The 25,099-nt window shown below is 38.0% G+C and overlaps 1 long non-coding RNA gene and 1 pseudogene across 1 annotated transcript; both read right to left on the bottom strand.

Moving 5' to 3' along the window:
* Positions 1 to 7,113: 7,113 nt before the first annotated feature.
* Positions 7,114 to 23,731, bottom strand: LOC148376266 (uncharacterized). Its single transcript, XR_015853058.1, has 3 exons — positions 23,610 to 23,731; positions 18,612 to 18,698; positions 7,114 to 7,491 (listed from the first exon to the last, which is right to left on the bottom strand). It is a non-coding gene; the product is annotated as an uncharacterized LOC148376266 (long non-coding RNA).
* On the bottom strand, positions 17,801 to 17,938 carry LOC148376267 (U2 spliceosomal RNA; annotated as a pseudogene).
* Positions 23,732 to 25,099: the final 1,368 nt, after the last annotated feature.

Here is a 25,099-nt window from a genome sequence, read left to right on the forward strand (position 1 = left end):
AAAAATGACTTGACTTGACTCCAGTAGATGATTGGTAAAATAAAAGTCCATAAATCCAAGAGTGTGTGTGACTTGATTAAAGTATTTTGAACTATAAAAAAACTGTAAAAATAATTCACCTAAAGTGTGTGTGGCAACCCTTCAGAATAACTAAACAAGGTTTTTCATCCGTTTTCCTGACATAATGATCCAAAAACGTGTGCGGTGCCCCAAACAGACGAGATGAGATTCAAAAAGAATCAACTCGGCTCTTTCATTCAATTGGTCAATAAGTTGCTAGAAAAATTCATTTACCACCCATATTCGCTACAAATGTGTGGCTGAGTGTGTTGTTTAGGTGGGAAATGTGATACCTAAAAAATTGTTATTCAATAGAGACCCCTATGCATATGGTCTCCTTTGATTTTCTGTATCACAATTAAAGAGAAAATATAAATAAAAAATATTTGAGTAAAAAAAATGATCAGGCAAAAAAAAAAACACATTAATTTGAATACTAAGCAAAAATACATAAACTAAGGGGCAGCATGGCGGCGCAGTGGTTAGCGCTTGTGCGGCACAGTTCTAAGGTCTCGGGAACTTCCTTTGTGGGTTCAAATCCAGCTACCGGGACTTCCTGTGCGGAGTTTGTATGTTCTCCCCGTGCTTGCGTGGGTTTCCTCCGGGCACTCCGGTTTCCTCCCACATTCCAAAGACATGTATTTCAGGTGGATTGGCCGGTCCAAATTGTCCCTAGGTGTGAATGAGCGAGCGAGTTGTCTGTCCCTGTGTGCCCTGCGATTAGCTGGCAACCAGTTCAGGGTGTCCCCTGCCCACTGCCCGATGATTGCTGGGATGGGCTCCAGCACCCCCGCGACCCTACTGAGGATAAGCGGTGCAGCTAATGAGATGAGATGAGACAACATACCAATGTTAATTTTCTTAAAGAAATCAAAGGACGAGAAACGTGTATTTCTTTTATTTCGTGGAATCCCTGTCTACAAGTCGCCGCCATGTTTGTCTGCGGTTTCGCAGCTCCGGGTACCCAATACAAACAAAATTGCTATGTGTTTGAATGTTGAAACAAACAAAAAAAAGCTACCGTAAATAACCATAAGTATAAATACTGCACTGCAGTACAAGAATGCTTGAATGCAAGAGGAGAATGCAACTGAGCAGAATGGGCAGTCAGGTAAATATGTTCACTATACAGTAACAAGTAGTAAATTTTAAAGAAGTCACAAGTAATAGAATTAAAAAAAAGAAAACATTTGATGTAAAACAGTTTAAAAAGAGATGTGCAAATGGAGCTTGGTGGGCTCGCCCGTTTAACAGTCCAATGGCCAGGAGGACAAAGGTGTTGCAGAACCTTGTTGTCCTTCACCGCACACTGCAGTACCTCTTCCCAGAGGCTGGCAGAGTGAACAATCCATGATGGGGGTGAATGGGGTCTCTAATGATGTTTTGGGTTTCGGGATAGGCAGCGCTTCTGGCTATGTCCTGACCGGAGGGGAGAGAAGTCCAGATGTTTTTTTCCGCTGGCCTCACCACCTTTCTCATAAAATGTGGATAATATGCTGTACATTTTAAAAAAAAATCTCACAAAACGTATATTCTATCCCAAAATATATTCAACTCAAGTCATGTTTATTTGTATAGCTAGCTCTTTATCACAAGGAGTCTCAAAAGGCTGCACAGACCATAGATTATTAAGCTTCAGGTGTAAAATATGTTTATCTTGTCAGAGCCCAAAGAGACGGTGGACCCAGACGCGTAACGTTTTCACACAAGCTTTATTTTACGAAAATGGGGCAGTCATGCGCGTGAACACAAACGCCAGTGATTCGGCGATCGTTGGGTGGAAGAAATGAGACAGAGAAGTCAGGCGTGGGAACACAGGAAGCCAGAGGCAGACGAGATCAAAACCGGAGAGGACAGACGGGATCGATACCTGATACTGGATACACGAGCAAGATGCCAGACAGGACATGATCGATACCGGATACTGGTTACACGAGCAAGATACCGGACAGGACAGGACAGACGGGATCGATACCGGATACATGAGCAGGATACTGGACAGGACAGATGGGATCAATATCGGATACTGGATACACGAGCAGGATACCGGACAGAGTCAAAATACAAGTGTTGCAAGTGCAGAGGTTCGTTGACGGACTGACAAGGAGTGAATGAGAGCACTGAGTTTAAATTGGAGGGGAGCAAATCAGGCAACGGGCAGCAGCTGGCGCCAAACAAGCGGGCCCAGGTGAGGGAAATGGGCAATCGTGACATATCTAGGAAAAGATTACTTAATCTTTACACAATTTTTTAAGTCATAAAATGTGTGTGATTCATCAAGTGATGTGTTGAAGAACAAAAACAAAATAGTTAACTGAAGAAACAGTTGAGATGCACCATTCACAATGCCCAAAATATTTTCCTACACAAAATGGCATTAAGCCCATTAACAAATAATTGCACAAAACGTTTTTAATCATTCATAAAATAAATAAAACCTTGATTAAAAAGTGGGAATGCAATTAAAAAAATCAAAATTAAAGTATTTTCAAATTAATAGTGACATTTACATTATTTGAAAGCACACAATGCTATATGAAATGTTTATAATTATAGAAGAAGGATAGTGAGTATGAAAGCACGAAAGTGCCAAAATGAAAAAATAAAATAAAAAATAAACTAACAAAACACAACAATAACGACCATTTGAAAAATAAAAAAATAAATCATTTAGCTAAATAACTTGCAATTATATCATACGACTTTTTATTTTAAAAAAGGGTATCATTTACGATTCTTTAAAATCCTACATTATGTAATATTACTTTATTTTTTTATAATATTTAGAATTTATATTTACATGATTTGAATGTAGATAGTACGATATACAATGTTTTCTGAAATATACATTTTTATGACACTGGGGACAAGAGTGGCACCAAACATTTCTTATATTTGTGGTCCTTTAGTTAACATGTTTTTTGTAGTGTGCTGGATTAAAAACCCCGTGGTCGTAGATTGTTGACGGCGATGGAGTTCATGGTAGTGGAAAAGGTGAACACTAGATGGCGGTAGCGAGATACACACGAGATATTAGATATAGGCATAAGGTATGTTGTTTGATATTTGTTAACACAGCAATTTTCTTTTTTTAATATGATGCAAATACATGAAAACATTTAAATGTGTGTATCAGCATATTCCTCCTCTCGTTTCTTCTGCAGTTGGCAATGCCATCCAAGGCGGACAAACTTTCTTTTTTTTTCCTGGGGGTTTCGCATGACTCCATCCCGAATGACATTGGCGCTTACATCACCTCCTCTCTTCTGCACCAGCGCGCTGAGTGCTTTTGGATGAATTATACACGCACAGACCGCATGCGTGCAAGGCACTCCGGGGATCGTAACAGCAGGGGGGGATGAACCATTAAACAACTTTTAGACAAATAAAATAGAGAAAACACACAGGAGGAGGTGTGACTATCTATCTATCTTTCTATCCCCAGCTCCCCCTCTTTCATTCCCTCGATGTCTCTATCTTGCACTCGTGTTATCTCTCCTCATCTTTCTCAACCTGTCTCTCCCTTTCTCTCTCTCTATTGCTTTCCCTGTATTCCATGCTCTCGTTCTATCCCCATCTCAGTAATTATATCTTTCTTCCTCTCTTCCTATCAGTTCCTTTCTCAATCTCTTTGCTCTATTTCCTCTGTCCCTTTAGCTTCGTTTCTCTTTCTATCTCTTCCTCTGAATTTCTATTTCCCTTTCTCTTTCTTCATGTCTTTCTATCTGTCTCTTCATCCAAATCTCTAGTTCCCTCTCTTTTTAGTCTATCTCTTCCTCCCTCTCTTTCTATCACTTCCTTTACCTCTACCTCTTCCCCCTCCCCCTTTTTTTGCTGCTTCTATCTCTTCCTCACCCTTTTGCATCCTCTATCTCTTCCTGTCCCTCTTACTGTTTTTTTTTGCTGTCTCTCTATTTTCCTCTTTATCTCTACTTCCCTCTCACTTCCTTCACCTCTCTCTTTCTATATCACTTCCTATTTCCCCCCCTATCTAATTCCCCACACTCTTCTCTTTTCCTTGGTCTCTATCTCTATATCTCAATTTCCCTTTTTCTCTTCCTCCATTTCATCCTCTTTCTATTGCTTCCTCTATCTCTACCTTTCCATCTAGTCTAACTCTTTCCCTCTATCTCTTCAGCATTTTCTATTTCTTGCTCTCCCTCTTGTTGACTTTCTCTCTCCCTCCCTCTCTCTCTATCTGTTCATCTCTCCTTCCCTTTCTTCCTTTCACTCTCTTCCTCTATAGCTATCTATCTCTTTCCCACTGTCTTTTCTCTTCCTCGATCTCTGTCTCTCTTACCTCTCTTTTCTATCGATCCAAATGAGCAAAATAATTATGTGCAATCTCAATTTGGTATTATTTATCTTACTTGGCATAAAACTCCATTAAAATTGTGTCTTTATCACACAAAAACAATTTGTCAATGTCCTGGATAAAAAAAAATATGGTGTAAGATGATTTTGTAAGGGAAACTACGACAATTTGTAAGGGCATGGAGTCGTGGAGGTTGACAGGTATGCCATTACATGGCCGAAAAGTGAGATAAAAAGAAGTAAAAGTGGTTATAGTAGCGGGAGTGACGTGTGCGGCAGGGGTGCATTTCTCGGCATAACACCGGCCAGCGCTTTGTCTCTCCATTTGGGGTCCAGCCCATTTACCTAAAGATTTCATAAATTTTACTAAAAAGGTGGAAATTATAATTACCTTGTTCTGTGTACAACATAAACAAATAAGCTAATACAGTATGTCCTTCTGCATGCGCACAAGGTGTCCCAAAAGTTACACAAGGAACAACTAAACGGCCTCAATTTTAAAGTCTAAAAGCGTGACCGGAAAGCCTGTCTTACCAAGTCGACTAATTCTAGCTTTTATTTCTCCCTGTGCTTTATTACTGCCAAGCAGGCAGTTAGCATGGAGCGGAGCCAAAGCTCCGTATAATTAGGCCTCGCCAAAATAAAAGGGAGGGAGGGACGCAACTTTTGCAAGAGAAGAGTCTCCGAATGATTACACATTCACTCGGCTTCCTTCCCCTTCGCTGCACACACAACCGCCAATTAGACAGGAGGGTGGTGAAGACAAGCCAGACCCCCACCTAAGAGTCTATTTTTGTGGCACTATCTCCTGCCGGCCACAGAACACAGAAATGAAAAACTGGAAGGAAATTAAAGAAAGAAAAACGTCCCCTTGCATCCGGGTAATGCAGATGGGACAAAAGTAAAGGCAATAGGCAGGTTCTGGAGTAAATTATAACTATCTTTTATTCATTTTTAATTGACAAAAACTTAATACAATGAATTACAAACAACTTGAGTTCGCCTGAGGTGTTTTGCTTAGATCGCCATGGAAAATATTCATCTATCCCAATGTCTCTAATCTCACTTTCACCCTCTCTTTCCGTCTTTATTCCGATCACTTTTCTCTTTACGTTCCATTTCTTCCCCCCTCTTTTGCTTCCTCTCTTCCTCTAAATCTCATTTGCCCTGTCATTCTTCCTTTGTCTCTTCCTCTCTCAATCGCTTCCTTTCTCACATCTTCCCCTCTTTTCGATCTAAATTGCTTGCGCCCCATCTTTCATCCCTCCGTTCTGCTTTTTCTCACTCGACATAAAACATTAAACTAAACATTACTTATGACGTATTCCAATGAAATAAAAACACCATTGCACATTATTTTTTTTTGCCTGTTTAATATTGTTTTGATAATCCCAGACGTAGTCCAATAAACAAATGAGAAGAAAGTGACAGAAGAAATCAATAGTGGACATAGGAGGTAAGTCTTGGGATCAAGGGGGTGCAGGTTCGATTCCGGGCTCCTCTTTGTTATGTCGAAGTGTCCTTGGTCAAGGCACTGAATCCCTAATGCCCCCTATAAGCAGGTAGTTGCATAGCTGACGCTGCTATCGGTTAGTGTGTAAACAGGAAAAGTGTGAAGCACATTGTAAAGCGCTTTGGGAGGTCTTTATCGACATGAAAAGCACTATAGAAATGCAGACCATTTACATTTATGTACAAATACGACTTTGGTCCTTTCTGAAGTGGGGATTGCAAAAAGAGATTGGCACATAGAGGGGGATAGAAACCTATGCAGATTAGCTGATGCGGTCCCTGATAAAAAAAAAAGTTTATAGTAAGTACTAATGTGTTTTTGTATAATAGTACCACAGATTTAAGAATGTGAGATTCTGAACTGAATGAAGAGAAGGGCATCATGGGAAATTTGGCCAACAGTATTTTCTGTTGCAAACTAATAGCACGCGAATCTTACAGATGTCACATCTTAACACAATCGAATGAAATGGTCGTAAGGCGGGGTCTTGGTATCCTGGGGTCTACTGTATGTATTTCATTCTTTTTCACTTTTGGCAGCGTGACTTTCCATTTTCTGACATGGTTCTTGAAGATGGAGCAGGTCGCAGCTTCCTCCGGGCCACAGTTGCACTCATTGTTCAGTGAGCTTTTCTATACAGTCCAACCCAGCGACAGCAATGAATGTTGATTGTGACCTTTCGGGTCGTAACCGTGCTGAACTCTCGTCGCCCCGCCCACTTCTGAAGGCTAAGAGGAGGGGTTTCATTCTTTCAGGTGCGAACCGTGCTCAACTCTCAAAGCCCTGCTTCTTGAAACGGCGGGGGGGGGGGGGTTTAATTTTATCGGTTCTGAATTGTACTTGACTCTCGTAGCCCCGCCCACTTTTGATGGCTAAGGGGGGGTGGAGGTGGTTGTGTGTGTTCATTTAATACTTTCGCCGCAGGTAGAAGTTGTCGGGGCCAACCTCGGGGCACAGTCAACGGTCGATGGTTTCGAGGCCTTCCTTATCAAACTCACCGACAGCGTTGAATGTTCTCCGGGGCAAGCGGGATGCTGGTTCTGTTCTTTTTTCCCTCTCTTTGTTACTCTTTGTTTCTTTCTTTTCTTGTTCCCTTCCTCCTTGCCGTTTTTTCGTGTTTTTTTTTCTCTTTTTTCTATATCCCTTTTCTCACCCTCTTCTTTTTTAATTTTATTCCTCATTAATCGACTCGTCCGACCCCTGGGCTACTATTAGTTTGACTCCTCTGCTCTAAATTCTTTATTTTCCAGCTCCAAATAAAAGTTCAAAAGTCAGAATTTACGTATTATCACTTATTTTGGTTAGCTCATCTATAGAATTTGCTATGCTTCAATACACAGTTAGCTTGACTCTAAACTTCAACTGGACCTCTTTAAAGCACTTGAAGTGAAATCTCATTGTCCCATTTGCATAAAAGAATGGGAACAGGTTTGTTAAAGGAAGGCTTAAAAAGTGGGTTGGAAGCTTGTAGGAGGTATAAAACTGGTTACTTAATAAATTGTCAAGAAAAAAATAAATAAAATGGGATTGACTATTTCATTGGCACTGTTACCGACTGGATCAGAAAAACTCCAGAGGGATGCATCTTCATTGCAAGCTGATATCTGAAAAACACAAGAGGTTCAGTTTAACCCCGAGACTTTCCAAAAATAGTTGGTTCAGTTTTTAAGAGAAGAAAAAAAGACAACTCTCATTGACACTTATGTAAAACGGCCCAAACAGTAGACCCCCGGGATATGGTGACTGCGCTTTACGATGTTTTCACATGTTCTTTTTGGCCTCTTTACAGCATTTTGCCCACTATGACATCTACTAATTATTTCACATGCCCTAGAACTTTGTGATGTTTGCACGAATGACTGGTTAAATTTACGAGATACCTGTCTGCTATTGGTCGATGTCATATAAGATGCTGGTCTGATAATTTTGAGTTACGGCATACAGGATGCATGTTATTGGCTAAACTCCTTCCCACAATGCCTTTCACTCATTTCGTTCATTTAAGAATCTCCTGGGTCTTGAGATTTGTACTGATGCTAGATAGAGAAGCTTGGAAATAAAGCTTGCAATGTTTAAGAAATACAAAGAATGCACATGCAGCATCACCAAAGAATTTGTCCATTACCCATCAACAATCAGGAACACTCAAGAATAGGGAGCGATTAAACCAACTAAGTCTTTTGATCCTCACGAATGGGAGTTGTAGAATCTGAATTTAAATATTTTTATGCAACCCAAGCTCTGACTGTAGTTCAAATTCTGTGCACCTTATCTATAAAGAAATATTAGAAAACTCTATTTTTTTGGGGGAGTGCACCTGATACTTTGAAAAACATGGTAAAAACCATTGTCATTTGGCGACATGGGTAGGACTTATATCCTAGTCAATTATATATAAATATTTTGTCCGTCGCTTTTGAACAGAAAATATTTGTTTGAATAAAGCCTTCCAAAACTGGATTATAGGTTTTAAACAGCAGTGCTTGTTGTCTTCTACCTTTTTTCCGCTGTTCTTTCTCTCTCTACTCGTTTTAGCCAGTTGGTTGCAGGCTTTAGCTAGCGGCTATTATTAGCCGTTTTTTGTGAATAATGCTTGCTGGTGTTTGTCATTTTCAATTTTGTTTTTTACTGTTTCCTTTTCCAACCACTCATTTTAGACAACCGGCTGCAGCTCACTGCTGTTATTTTTAACTGCTATCTAAATAAAACTCACTGCCGCCTGATATATTTGACCATATCCCACCCGCTGTTCCTTCTCCAGCCACTCGTGTGAGCGAAACACTTGGATGTGGCTTATATCTGAGTCCGTCATCAAATACGGGGAACAATGGCACCATGTCCCACGATGAGAGGCCTCCATTGTCAACAGAAAACAACACCGGACAGTGTCAACCAGGCCTGACGTCACAATCGGCGAATCACATCTGTGGACGTTTGTTGCTCTTTGTTTTATCGGCTGACGGACGGAATCCATTACGAAGTGGCAGGAAAATGTCAAGCTGCAGAAAGGCATCACGTTATTGCGGCCATAATTCTGAAAGCCGTAAAGAGACAGACAATTGCCTCTTTGAGTTACGGCTCGGTTAATACGACAAAGAAATACGCATTGGCAGTTGTCTTATGGAGTAAATAAAACATTAACGTAAAGAGCAATGTGCCTACTGGGAAAACAAAGGTTTTCAATATTTTTATGAGCCTCGCTGAGTACAAAAGACATGAATTGGTTTTATAGTTGGTTTGTGGAACAATTAACAGGATTCTAATTGTTTATTTCCATAATATCCAAGTTATTGTTTTGCTCTTTGGCTTAGCAGACAAGTTGTATTGTAATGTGGTGACTCTTAAAGTATGTATGGTAAAAATTGTCATTAAAAATAAAAGAACATTGATTAAAATAATTAAGTATTTTCTTTTTACACCACATAAACATTTTTAAAAAATACTTGAAATATTCAAAGTATGGGCATGAAAAAAATTGAAGAATGGTGATTCATCACCCCTTTGAGCCTCCATTGTTTGAATTGTACCTTGTGCTTTGTGGCTCGTTTTCTGTTGCACTACACAATACAGCGACATCTAGTGGTCAAATAATACACTGTCCCTTTAAGAAGGGTGGGTGATAAATGAAAAATGTCATATAATTTTTTTAAAAATAATTGTATTTTTTGAGAATTCCCATTTATGTATAATTATTTAGCAAACAAATTAGTAAACTTTATTAAACAAATTAACTTAATGGGTGCACATCATGTTTTCAAAATTTGTATGATTAAACATTAAAATTTCATACGAAGACCTTAGCATTAACAGCTAGCAGATTTGTCCAGAAGGCTATTATTAGCACTGTTCGGTCTGTGAAACTGGAATTAGCTGCTAATTTATTTAGCATTAACTACAAAAAGTGATGCAAGCAGCTCAAATGAAGCTAGCTACCAAAGCAATGCTAGTCGCTATTACGGTTAGCGGTTGTGCTCGCCAAAATACGTGCCAAATCTAGGTCAGGGGATGTGTCCGAGATGCTAGAATCAGCATTCGTAAATAAGGTCTTGCAGCGGCCGCTGAGTCCTGGAATTCAGGTATCTTAGACCTTTTTCCACTGTTTCCTTCTCTTCTACCCATTTCAGCCACGTGACTGCAGGCTATGGCTAAGCAGTAGCTCTCAGTGGTGGTGTGAGCTGCTCTGTGTAAGTAAAGATTGCTGACGCTTGATGTTTTCCAATCCCCCCCCCACTTATCCCTCCCTAGACATTCATGCTAGCCAAATGACTGCAGGATACAGCTTATTGTTAGCCGCTATTGCTGTTAGCTGCTCCTGCTTCATTCTTCAATGACTTTCGCCTTCCACAACTGCTATTACAAGCAAACGTCTGAGTTTTGAGATTAAGGCCTTTTTATTTTTTACCACGGTTTCCTTCTCAACCACTCATGTTAGCCACTTGGCTGCAGGGTACAGCTTACCGCTAGCTGTTATTGTTGGCTGCTACTGATTCATCATTCAGTCCCTCTCCTTCGACAGCTACTCATGCAAATGGAAAGTCGCTGAATCCTTGGATTCCCCCTTTCCCCGTTGTTTCCTTATCTAGCCACTCATGTTAGCCACTTGGTTGCAAGGTAGGGTTGCGTCTAGCCACTATTTTTATTGTAAAGGACGATGCATCTTGGATCAGTTAAGTGTCACTCGCCTTTCATAGCTGCTCATGGAAGCGAATGTCACTGAATCCCGTGTTTCCATTTTTCGCCCCCCACTGTTTCCTTCTCTTGCCACTCATGTTGGCAACCTGGCTGTTGGTATGGTTCGTTGCATTTAAATTTTGCCAAGTGGTATCCTTCAAGCTTTGGTAGTATGGCTTCTCCAAATGAACACACTTAAACTTCATTTTAAGCTACAGCAACCTCTAGTGTTAAATTATTATACACTGCCTTTTTCAGAACAAAACATTTGAAAGTAGAGCAATGCTTAAAGAAGCAATGCGGCATCAGGCATACTTTTCTACTGTACGTCGAAGGATTTGCCTACTTTCATTCCACGCCCACAGTCGCTTCTAGCCGGAAGACTTTTGTAATCCCCCCACCCCCTCCGCAACCCGCCCAGAATTTTATCACCCACATGAAATCTCCCGCCGGAGGAATGAAGAAGTTGTGAATGAAAGCTTATCTAGCTGCAGCTGCGGAAGCGCTCCATAGATCTGCTTATTGTCCACAACAACAAAAAAAGAGTCTTTTTTCCTTTTTTAACATATTTTTTTCTTACAGCTGACGCCTCTCGCCACCCACTCCCCCCAGAAACACTTTAGTCGCCTGGAGTGGTTTGCCGAGGAAATGAGAAAAAAAATAGTTTGGCTGAGGTCGATGTACGAGCATGCCTGCTCGCCATATGCTACGATTATCTGCTTTAAAAAAAAAAAAATGATCGTCCGGTATCAATATAGCATTTAAGGGGCTGGGAATATGCTTGGGGAGGACAGGTTTTCGCAGTAAATGGGGACCAGAACCGCCCGCAAAAAGTGAAAATCCACATAGTAGTGACACACCTTTCTTGTGGTGGGGGAGGGGGGGTAACTTCTTTAGAGCGGATGAACTGACTTATGGAGAGAGAACAGACCTAGTACGTATTTTAGTTAATGTATTGTTTTTATTTTTTAAGGCCTTGCCTACTAAGCGAGCGAGAGAGGGAGATGCATAGTTTAGGCGGAATAACTAAACGCAAAGTACACAATCTTTTCAGTGCGATTTCGTAGAATGCAGAACAGGTGTCTGGTCAAAGTAAAGTATGAAAGACTTTGATATGAATTGCCCAATGGGCTTGAATCTTGCTTATTTGAAACACCCGTCCATGGTGCAGGAAGCATCTGCTGTTTTTTTATTATTTGAAAAAAATATTTTATCAAAATGATTTTCCCCATAAAGGAGTGAAGCAGCAATAACCGAAGCGCGAAGCAGCGAGGAGTCTATGTATATTGCGGCTATAGAGTAAGAAGAAATCTGTGGGTTTAGGACAGGGTCACAGTGTCGTCGGGTCCTTTTGGCTCGCTTGTTTGGTTTTATCACATCTGATCCCATTTCAAGAGTTTCCACATGAAAATGCTTAATTGTCCCAGGTTTTACGGACAGTATCGTGGCTAGAGAATAAGGAAAATTAAATCAAAAACAGAGTTGGGGTTGGCCTTCCATCGAATCTTGTCTTGTGGCACGCTCATTCAGTTGTATCAAGTCCGATTCAATTAAAATTTGTTTATTTGTCCCATAAAATTAAAAAAAAAACGTGGTCATATTTTGTACCCCCCCACCTCGGCCAAAATTGTTATCAATCTACCCCTAATTCATTGCACTATAAGACAAAGACTAGTAATAAATAATTTATTAAAATAGTTATAATTATTGGATTCAAATTTGTATAATATCTAAACATCATAAAACTTTGATCCATGTATTATATATTGTTATATTAAACGATTAAATTGAAAGTATCTCCCCTATTTTGTTGCTTTAAGTTCCCAACATCATTTACACAGTTCAGAAAATCATAGGCTGCTCCCTACCCAGTCTGGAGGACATTGCCTGTTGTGAACAATGCACATGGCCCTGTAACTGATGACGATAATAATAATAATTCTTGCGAAAAAGGTATTTTCCAATGGGTGATGAATGCTTGGGAGGAAGAGGGTCTGCGTTTTTTTCTTCTTGGGTGGTCTGTGGGTGCGGTTTTAATATAGGCAGTGTACGTTGTACATTTACACTTAACAACTTCCAGACCTGCAGATGGGCTCCAGGGGCCTCATGGGGCCTGCAGCCCCCTCCCAAAATGCCTACACATGGTTATGCTGCCTCCCCGCCCTGGAACGACCGCAGTTTTCATAAAAATCGAGTATGCGTTCTGCCAATTAAGATTTAAACCCTTTTTAGCATCATTTTAGTAAGTTTAACAATCACTCTACTTCCGTATTCTTGGACTTTTACGAGTATTCACCATACCCCTCCCTAATAGTCACTCTTGGTACTACAAAATGCATTTTCATATAGCTATTTATATATTTATACTGTATATCAATGTATTCATTAGTCAATTAATTTACTTAGTCTATAATTGTATTTTGTTGATGATGTATTTAGTTTATTTAAATATTATTTTACCAAATTATTCATTTGTTTACGCATTTTCATTATTATTTGCATATTTGTTTTGTTTACTAATTTATTTACCTACCAATGTATTCATTTGTCAATTTATTTACTTGTTCATTTGAACATGTATTTATGTAATGCATATGTTTTCCAATGTATTATTATTTCACTTATCTATTTGCTTATGAATTTATTCACTTTTCAATTTATTTTTATCCATTTATTCATACATACATAACATTACAAAACATACTTTTAATCATGATTTTTAATATATTGTTTTGAATATGAATGATTTACAGCATTACCAAAAAAATCAGTCACAAAATGTAAATCATTTTAAGTTTTTATTTTCATATTATTTGTTAAATATTGTACACAATTTATATTACAATTGTATATAATTAAAAACGTTTTGTTTTTTACCATATTTCTAATTTGGGTCTTGTACGGTAGAAAAAATGCCTAAAGAATAAGCAGGAATTTATGACAACATATAACAAGACAATTTTTGTCCCTTTTTAATAGGTTTTTGTTTTTTATCAAGAAAAAAATAACACTATTTTTATACAGTTTTTCATATTTAGTTTCTCCCAGTGGTTAAAAAAACCCCCACATGAATCATTTAAAAAATAAAGCAAAAATACTTGAACGTATTTGTGTTCTTCCTTGTGCTTTTTAACACTTGTTTCAGTTGCAGGACACAGTACACATTGTCCCTTTTAAGGAGTAGTGAGTGATATAATAAAATAATAAGAAAAATAAGCACGATCTATTAATTTTTTAATGACCCCTTTTCTTCAAAAAAATTCTAAAGAAAAGGAAAACTGCAGCTAAGACAAGGTGCGCTTGACAAGTGCCTCGGGACGGATCTGTGGGGCGTGGCCACCGTGTGACCCTTGACCTTTTTAACCCCTGAGGAATGTTGTCGTGCTGGTATTGTTTTCGCTTCCCCGAGGAGACTCCGCCATGCATCAGATACTTCTTTTTGTAAACCAGATAAAAAAAAATACTCTGCACCCCCCTTCGTCCTTCATAATCCTTTTTTTCTGCTCCTCAGCCAAACAAAAGTTATCAGTAAGTCTTTAGAGTGCCCCGTTGTTGTGCGCTTTGCGTGCAGAGAGGGCATTGAACTTTCAAACCAGCCACCCATCCATCCGTGTTTTGACTCAAACCCAGACTAAACTGTTTATTTATTTACCTATTCATTTATCGATGTATTTGTTTACATCCATGGGGTTCTTACACCTTTTCCATGGCCAAATTTAAGAACTTTTCAAGACGTAACATTTTATCACGAATATATGAGTTTTAAGACAAATCTCTCCCCCTTGCAGAAAATTCTTCCTATTTACCACAGGGATATTCTATCTTAACGTTTTGCATGGCCCATAATAAATGTCCATCAATGATATGAAATCCTTGCAGTAATACACATTTCATAGTGCCCTGTTTAGGTGTAGCATACACCTGTCCTCTTAAACGCCACCCGTAGGAGGCGATGACGCTACATAGGACAATGCAGAACAAACTAATGCCAGCTGCGGTTAATCAAAAAGGGAAGAAGAAAAACCACCAGAGGGTGTCATTTTTAAATACACTTGATCAGAAGAATGGCAACAATTTCAATCATTTACAAGCACTTTACAAAAAATGGGAGAACTCTACAAACCTTAAACACAACATTGACATGTAACCATTTTCAAGGATTTCAAGCACCCGTACAAACCCTGTATATATTTATTTAGTTAACCCTTTAAAACATATTTATTTATCTATTTTTCATCTAATTGTTATTATGTCTTTATGTTTATCAATGTACTTCTTTGAGATAAATATTTATTTCTTTTACCTACATTTCTGGACATTTATCTATTCATTTATTTTACCCATTTAAATATTATTTTATACATTTTTCTATGTATGCTGTTTCATTGTTTATTTATTTTTCCATTAACCTATTTGTTTTTACATGTTTTATTCATTATTAGTTTTTTTTCTTGTTTTAATTGATTTGTCCATTAATCATTTTTTTCACCTATTACCACATCCTAGCCTAATCATCATGTAAAAATATTTGTTCTTTTTTTTAATTTAGGTACTTATGATATTTCTTCTGTTTATCTATTTGTTTCTTAACCTATTTGAATTTGTTTATTTATTTATTTACATTTTATTTCTTATATCTATTAATAATTTTTTTTTACATGTTTGTGTTTATTTAAATCTGTCTACTCTTGTACTATTTTTTTCAGTGTTTAGTTTTTCTTTACCTATTGTAATTTACACTGATTATTCTATATCTGTTTATTAATCTACTAATCAATTATTATATTTTGCCTATTTCTTTATTTTAACTCATCAAATAATGTATTATTTTTTTCCTATTTGTGCTTTTTTTTATTTACTGATTTAAATTTGAATTCGTTTTTGACCAATTTATTCATCTTATATTTTGTGTCTGTTTACTAATCTATCAAAAAACTTTTAATCTGTTGATTGTATCATTTATTTTTTAGTTTTTTTATCTATTAATCAAAGTACATTCAAATATGAACTTTACTTATTCCAGTTTTTTAAAATGTATTTAAGTATTTGTTTTTGACCTATTATTTATTTTTGTTTATTCATTTATTAATTAGTCTTTTTTTCTTTTACTAAAACATGAACGGAAAATAATCAGAAATGTTACATTTAGTCACCAAAAGATTTTTCTCTTAGTAAATAAAACGTGAAAAGAAATGGTTAGAAAAATTGCTAATGTTTAGCATCATGAAAAATAACGTCATTTTGTTTGAGAAAAATCATGATATATTTCTTAGCAAGCTGTTGTTCTGACTGGGCCTGGAAGCTTTCAGAATCAAGCTACAATAAAAAAACAAAATATCAGTAAAAATCCCCCTAAGCCGGATCTGCTTTTTTTTGCATTTTTTTCAGTCATTCGAGAAAAGAGGAGCACATGGCTAATTGGGAAATTGGGATCCTGCGGCCCCCTGTCTGAAAAGCTGCCGCCCACTTTAGCGCTAACTCAGCAGTACGGCAACGCTTCCTGTGTGCTCGGGGTGAAGTGAGTTGAAGCGCTCCCCAAATCTTTGCAGACTTTTCTGTCACACTTCATAAAGCAGAGCTCAAGCAGCAGGCTTGTTTCCACCCGGGGGTCTCCAGGGGTGGGGGAGATATATAAGACAAGGGCGGAGCCGAGGGTAACCCGGGGGCCCCTCGGCGCTGGGGTCGGATAAGGCGAAATGAGGAGAAAAGAGTAGGGTAACTACTGGGGCTGTAAAAAAGAAAGGCGATTCTTTTGAAATCCGATAAAAACGTGGCTTATATTGTTGATAAACAAGCTTTATGATTAAAAGGAAAATAATGATTATGTAGAAAAATTGACATTAATGTTTATTTTGTAAATGTTTCTCACATATCTGTAAAAAGTATTAACATTTTGGTTGTTTCTTAATTTCATTTATATTTTGAATTTACATATAATACATATTAATACTAATATTATTGTTAATAATTTATTAAATCAGTTAAAATATTTCATTTTGGCAACATTTTTTATATCTGATATTTTCTTTTCAAATACAATTATTACTATTATTATTGGCTATTTTTCTATGAATTATCAATAAAATTAAAATTATGATTAATATGAATTCATTATATCTGTAAAATACTTTTGATTTTGGCTATTTCTGTAATTCAATGTATTTTTATCTATATACAATTAAAAACTATTCTTTTGCATATTTGTATTGTTAATATATTACCAAATTTCTTAAAACATTCCATTCAGGCTTTTTCTTTTTTAATTTCAGTTATATTTTCTAATTATATATTACTAATATTGTTACAAAATTAATATTATTACTAATATTATATAATATTTTGTATGTATTAATCATAACACCACTTAAATATATATATTAATATATTTGTTACAAATTTTATGTATATTTTCTATTTAGATTATAATATTACTGATGATGTTGATCATATCAATAAAGTATTCAATCAGTAAAATATTTTGAATGTTGAATGTTTTTTCTCAATGACATATATTTTTTCCATCCATATTTGATTTATATTATTACTATTATTAATAATATAACAATATTAGTAACATTTTTTAATTGTGGCAATTTATTTTATACTGCTTTTCTGGGGGTGGGCAGTTGAATTGGCGAGAGGCTTTTGTGTCGTTCAATTTTTGGAAAATCAATAAAATATAAAATTATTATCCTTTTTACAAACCCACAAAACCAAAATAATTCCTCAAAAATCTGGGAAAATATGCTGCAAAAATAAATTCTTCCTTTTTATCCTTTTTATTTAATGAAATTTAACTCATGTATTGAATACAAATCTAAAAATCTTTTTTGTTTTTGTTTTTTTACAGAAAATTTATTTTAATTAAAAAAAAAAATCTTTTTATATTATTGTTCTTAATTCAGGGTTCGTACACATTTTTCCTTAGCCACTTTTCAGCCAATTTTCCAATTTCTCCAGTACTCAGTATCTTGGTCTCTACACCTGTCCTCTTGGATGAATGAGTAGGGGGCCATGGCGCTTCACAAGACAACGCCATACAAACTAATGGCAGCTGCCGTTAGTTGCTAGGGGGGGAGGGATTTTTAAGGGTTATTGTTCTATCTTCTTTGTTCATTATCCATTATCCATTATCCGTTATCGGTCAGTTCATAATGCGCTACAAAGCCTAGGAGTCGGGACTCTTACTCTCAGCCAAAAGGCCAAGCTAAGGTCCTAGCCCTAAAGCCTTGCTGCGATCATTGCGAATGCACCGTTCCCGGAGGTAATGCAATACCGGGCCGATGCGTAGAGTGGACAGAGCAAGCTCTTATTCCATCTCTGGATAGCAAAAATCAGTTGACACTCCTAGAATCTCATGTCAAAAACTATAGAAATGAAGAAATGCCGTTGCAATGCAAAGCCACCAGAGCTGGCAGACTCGATTTGTTTTCCTTCATTTAATGCATGGTGTATCAAGTCAAACTGCCGGTAAACATTGCAAAAATTTCAAGCATTTACAAGCACTTCACCCGGAATTCAAGCACATTTCAAACGTTGAAAACACAACATTATATTTCAAATATTTTCAAGGCTTTCAAGCACCCGTTAACTACTGAGAAAAACAAGTTGAAATTGAGTACAAAAAAAAAAAATTTAAATCAGCGAACATTTACTGTTGTGAAGTTAACGTACGAAGATTTTGAGAATTTAAAATCTCAATTTTTTTCCAAACTATGACTCGATAACAAAAGTTGCAACCGCCACAAAGAGTTCACGTCTTTTCCCGTCTTAACTTCCATCTAAAGGCCCCACCTCCTTACAAAAGCCCCGCCCCCTTTGTCAATTCTTAGTTTTCCAGGGGGAAATTTTGGTCGCAGCTGCTCGATGGCGAGCGTGTTGGGACACGGCCAAACTGCATTTAAGCGAACTTAAAGCGTCTCGTAAACTGGACCAGTATGTCGGGGGGGGGGGGGGGGGGGGTGCATTCCATGAGCTCACTTTTTCCATTTACACACAAGGAAGCACGAAGACGCACACACGTGAACTTGTTGACCGACTGACATCATTTTACCTGTGAGGTCTTTTAAGTGGTCTATGCTTTGAACCCCTCGCAGCGGCCCCACATCGGCCCCTGTCTCTTTGGGTCTCCAGATCAAGTCTAGTGTAAAAAAAGAAGACAAACACACAAGTGTGAGGTTTATTTCTGAATCATGTATTTTGTAGAGCCACAAATAAATCTGCAATTTACATGTGATTTTCATCTTGTGTGTGCATTTATCAAAACATGATTTTTAGATCTTGCGTATATCCTGTATACTGTGTTCCTATAGAATTTTCTAAGACTCTGGTGGGTGGTCAGTCTAAAACAGTATCTTTCAACCACTGTGCCACGGCACACCAGTTTTGTCGAACTGTGCCGTCAGAAATTATCCAATTTGTGTGCCTGTGCGGTCTAGCGAAATAGATCTTTCATTTGGATTTACTTTTAGTGGAGATGCAATGGCACTGACTGATGGTGTTTTCAATGAAATAAATTTGCCTTGGCTAAAAAAAAACACCGGATCCTGTTGCCCCCCCAGGAGAAATTTTGTTATGTTTTAAATTCAACTGACGGATTCGTAGCACAAACAAACACCATGGCGTTTGTGATCACTTATATAATAGGAAATCTAAAAGTGATTTAGATTAACTTTGCATTTATATATAGATATATAAATGATGATGTATATTTTTAGTAATTCAAGCTTATGAGACAGGTGGGATCAATTAAAACCCTGGTGGCCCCTCAAAATCTTTCTATGGTATGGAAAATCTCTCCCCATATAGGTATATGAGTGTAGCATGCACTGGACAAACTAATGCCGGTTGCAGTTAATAATGAGGGAAGAAGAAATGCAATGGCAAAGCGGAGCCACCGTAGAGCAGTGTCATTTTTAAGCAGGCTTGTTGAGAAAAGTGGCAACAATTTCAAACATCTACAAACACTTTGCTTAAAATTCAAGCACTTTTCTTCCTTGAAAACAAAACATGAAAATTCAAGCATTTTCAGGGATTTCAAGCATCTGTAAGAACCCTGTAAACACAACATCCAATTATTTCTACGTGAATCTTTATTTATTACTTGATTTTCAAAACATTAGACTTGACATGAGAATATTCATTCATCCATTCATTCAATTATAAAAAGCAGTGGCAAGACTTTAGCAATCGATAGATTAAAATTGGCTTTTTGCGTCAATCGTAACTATAAGCTTTATACAAACGACATACAAATATTGCAGAAATGGCATCAAATTATGCTTATCATTATAAGATGTTTCACTTTAAGAGCTCCAATACTGACTAGCATGGATGCCTTGGCTAAGAAAAATATTACACTCATTCTCATCAAGTGACATGATATTAGATGTACACATTTGTCGCTAGAATGAAGATATATGTACGAATGTATACATCAGGAAAATATGATGCCAAATTATTGTTGTGATCTGCTAACGAAGTAAAAACTGAGCAAATATGTGAACAACACTTTATGTTTTTAGTACCGAAAATTAACACATTGTACACATTTTGACCATTTTATTTTCTTCAGCTCACTAAATGTCGGGAAAACCAGTTTTTACGTCTTAGCATATGATATTACGTTTGTTTATTATTAGAAAATAAGTCACTCCGAAACATTATACAGGCCTATATACATGCCTTGGCCCAAAACAAAATATATAAAACATTCTTATAAAGTGGCATTATCTAGTCTGTACACATAAGTATATATAATAAATCAAAATAAATATACAAATGCTACATCAACAAAATGTAAAGTTTAACAATTACGGCCGTGGAGGTCAAGTAAATGTATACATTTTCTAAAGTAGTAAAAAAATCAAATTAATTATATATATATATATATATACACTACGCTTTGAAAATATGTAGTACAGAAAAGTAACACAATTTGAATTTGGTCGGTCAGCTGTCAATCTTATTCGAAAATTGTAACTGAAGTAGCATTCACGTATGATAAAACAACAAAAAAGACACCCTCGCCCCATCCCAAAAAAACATTTTAAAAACAAGACTCAATGCACATAAGAGCCTGAGCCATGAGACTGGTGATGCCAGAGCTTTCCAGTGCATCACGCCCATAATGAAGAGGTTGAGAGGACACACGACCAAGTGGTGCTACAGCTTCTACAGACAATCTAAAAATAAACGAATTAGGAACATGCATGCTTCAAATCGTATCTTGCCAAGCTCTCCAGTGCCTCGCTGTATTATGAAGAGGTAGAGAGGAAGAACAACCAAGTTGTGGTACTGCTTCTATAAAAAAATCAGAATATAGTCCTGAATTCTTAAAATCTTCCAAACAAGTAGTGTCTGCTGATCGAATAGTATTGTGAGGCGTCAACTGACTTACTATCATGTCTATTTTTCTATCGGGGTGAAGAGGTTGAGAGGAGACCTCTTGTGCTACTACTTCTACAGAAAATATAAATGTATTCATAAATGCTGCGTGCCTGATAAGTATAGCATGGCGTCAAGTTAATGATTATGGAGTCTTTTTTTCTATTGGGCCAAAGAAGTAGAGAGGAGACATGACCAAATTGAGCTACTTGATCTACAGAAACACAAAATATATTCTAATGCCGAACATAAATCTTTCGAATTTTCCTAACAGGTACTTATAGTGTGCCGTGAAGTGACTAATTATCAGTTCTTTTATCTATACTGGACTGAAAAGGTAGGGAGGGGACACTGCCAAGTTGTGCTACTACATTTTTGTCCAAATCTACTGGCTAACTCAGACTTTTGAAAAAAAAAAAAAAAAAATGGTTGTTGCGCCATTGAAATCCAAAAAAGAGGAAGTGGGGGAAACCCGTTTTCCTTCCCCCTCCCGCATGTTTCGGACGCTTGATTGCAGCAGGAAGCGGTTCCGCAGGGAATCGTGTGATGAGACTCCCTCAAGCTAACTTTTTTGTCAGGAAAGCTGGAATAAACTTAACAGGCTACGTCAAGCTAGCGTCATAGCTGCAGTGGGCGGGGCGTGGCCAGCGCTATACAAACGGATGAGCTCTGGGAAATCCGCTGCGCTCCTGAAGGGGTCGTTTCCCAGTCTGCTCACCGAGAAACTGCCAAACGCCAACACCGTGAAGGCAACACGTTTTGTTCGTTCATTGACATGCTAAAAAAACTTTAAAACGGGGTTTTCCCCGCTTTAAATGAGCCAAATAACATAAAATAGAGAAAATGTATACAAAAACCGTGTAACTTTTCTGTACTAGACATACGCAAAGTGTAGCGTGCGTTTTTTTATGTTTTGTACTCCTTTATTATATCATCCCTGCCATTAATTTGCCTTGTGTGGTCCCCTAATTATCCGTAGAAATAGCCAAACACTGTATATGAAAATGTATTTTCTATAGATAGAAACGTGTACTGGTAAGAAATTGCCACTTGATAAGTGATCCATTTTTCTTAGCCAAGGCATGTGTGCCATTCAATACTGAAGTACTTGTGTAATGTTTAGAAGTGATGTAATGTACACATCTATAATCATATACAATTATGAAATTTCTGGAGTATTTATATGCCATTTTTATGGCGGTCATGGTAATGACTGACACACAAAGCAAGTACTCATCGATCGATTTATTAAGTCAAGCTTTTGGCACGCCAAAACTACTTTTTGGAGACATGTCATTGTAAACAAAAACAAAAAGACACATAAAAAATATCAGATTTTCTGTGCGTTTTTGTTTATTTTTCAGATATGGTATGCCGTTTAAAAAGTTCAGTTAGCAGTAGTGGTCTCCTGGAGCAGAGTTTTATCAGTTAGTGGTATCCGTAGGGGGGGCAGTTATCATGTCCCTTTTGACATTTCAGATATCGCATTTTTTAGTAGAAATGTATTTCTTTTTTATTTGAATACTATTTTAAGTACTGCAAAGCCAGTCCAGTAACTGCAAATTCGAAGTTTGACTTACATAACCGTAATCAGGACACAAATGTCCTCAAAAATGTTTTAAAACAAAACTTACAAGCCAAGCCGTGTTCGACTTTCCACCTTCCGTCACTAACTTACCATTTTTATCTTCGTCGTTTCATTTAATCGTGCTGCGTTCAATGTCCTGTTAAACGCAACGCCACGCTCGAAAAGTCCAGACCTTCTCTATTCCAGATGGCGCAAAGAATTTATGGACACTGCCTCATTAACCGGAAGGCAGTTTAGTGCTGAGACTTAAAAAAAGAGGAGGAATAAGAAGAAAAAAAGAGAAGCTGTGTTGCTGAGGGGGCTGAGTTTAGCTTCTAAAATAAAAAAATACAATTAAGCCAGACAAGCTTTTCTAATATTGTCTGCGGTTCATTATTTTTCTCCCACACCCTGCTGCATTATTTTAGACACAGTTCGATCCCGTGTTTCATATTAGTGAATATTTTAATTACAGAAGCGAGTTTTTATTATAAGACACGCAGTGTGTAATGGCACGTTCAATGTAGCTCGGAATTATCACCATGTACTCTTCAAGTGTCTTTTTTTTCTTTTCAACGTGTTTTTTGTATCAGTGTGTGCGTGATCCAGACACTACCCAACCCCACGCCAGACAGAGGAGCCGCCGTAACGTCGATACAATGACAGATGGTCTGCACAAAGCCGGCGCGCATTGTTCAAGATGAAAATAATAATAATAATGGCTTCCATTTATCAGCACTTTGACACCCACCGGGAGAGGAACATTAATCGAATGAATTAAAGTTAACGCTACTGTGGTAAATGGGGGGAAAGAAACTATTTAACGCGCGCGCGCCACGCGTGGACGCCTTAACGGAAGAACTTGCGGCGTGGTGTGTTTGCGTAACGTCGGAGATTTTCATACGCGCTCAAGAAATCGCTTTTATTTACGCTTCTACTCTATATTATACATTATAAATACATGATGTATAATTAATAATATGTCATATATAATATCAATAATAACGACATCACAACCACTCTCCCGCTTCACATTCTATACCACGGCGACCACACCTCATTTGACATCTCCCACCCGAGTCACGTGTTCCTACTCACGCTTCTGTTCCGAACCGAACCGGTAACGGGACCGCCGTGGCCCAATGTTCCGCTCCTCCGCCTGGTTCCGAACTCCACACCGAATGAGCGCCGGTACCAGAAATGCACGCATGACGTCTACTTCGGTGGCTGGGGGGGGAAAGGGTGGAATGAGGCGGGCATCCGGGTAGCGTGGGAGGAAGCTGATTGGATGAAAACGACATCGCTTGACAAGACGCGCGTTTCCTATTGGATGGGACTTTCGAAAAGGGGCAGGGTTGGGTCTTGTATTAATCAGGAGGAAAGCGGGCGGGGAGAAAAGAGGACAATTTTGCGTCGGTAGACAATGGACAGTTTATAAATAACATAATCAAATAAAGCATCGAATAGTGTATTAAAATTATTTCCTGTGTAATTACAGATTTTTTTTTCTTTATGAGAATCTTCACAATTCAAAGACATCAAAGCTACTCCAAAAAAAGGCATGACGAAGCATCCCAGCTACATCATGTCGAAACACTAATTAGTTCTAAATGAACAAAACATGGAAGTTAGAAAACTGAGGATATTTTGAAAGATTAGCACTAATTAAATAAAACATAAAAAATGAGGACACAGTGAACATACTCACGCTTGGATGAAAAAGTACATAATGTGCCAACACTAACCAGCTCATACAGAAAAAAACATGGAGGTAAGACAATGCATGATATGTTGGAACACAAACGAGGTCTAACTTAAAACAAGATGAAAGTGTGAGGGAATAGGGAACTGGCTCACACCTAAAGAGAACAAGAACATAATGTTCCAACACCAACCAGCTGTAGCAGGACAAAACATGAATGTATGTGACTTGTGATATATTTGTCAGAACCTGAAGAGACGGTGGACCCAAACGCGTAATGTTTTCACACAAGCTGTATTTTACGGAAATGGCGCAGTCACGCGCGTGAACACAAACTCCAGTGATTCGGCGATCGCGGAAGAAGTGAGACAGAGAAGTCAGAGGCAGAGGAGATTGAAGCCGGATAGGACAGATGGGATCGATACCTGATACAGGATATACAAGCAAGATACTGGACATGACGGAACAGACGGGATCGATGCCAGATACTGGAGCAAGATACCGGACAGGACAGACGGGGTCGATACCGGACAGGACAGGACAGACGGGATTGATACCGGATACTGGTTACACGAGCAAGATACCGGACAGGACGGGAGAGAAAGGATCGATACCGGATACACGATCAGTGTACCAGACAGGACAGGACAGATGGGATCGATACCGGATACACGAGCAAGATACTGGACAGGACAGACGAGATCGATACTGGATACACGAGCAAGATACCGGACAGGACGGGACAGACGGGATACTGAATACTGAAGAAAGCTACAGGACAGGACACAATAGATGGGATCGATACCGGATACTGAATACACAAGCAGGATACCGGAGAGAGTCAAAATGCAAGTCTTGCAAGGGCCCAGGTGAGGGCAATGGGCAA

This window comes from Urocampus carinirostris, chromosome 1, assembly GCF_059441175.1.
Source record: "Urocampus carinirostris isolate Australia breed hairy pipefish chromosome 1, RoL_Ucar_1.0, whole genome shotgun sequence".
In the NCBI taxonomy this organism is placed as follows: Eukaryota; Metazoa; Chordata; class Actinopteri; order Syngnathiformes; family Syngnathidae; genus Urocampus; species Urocampus carinirostris.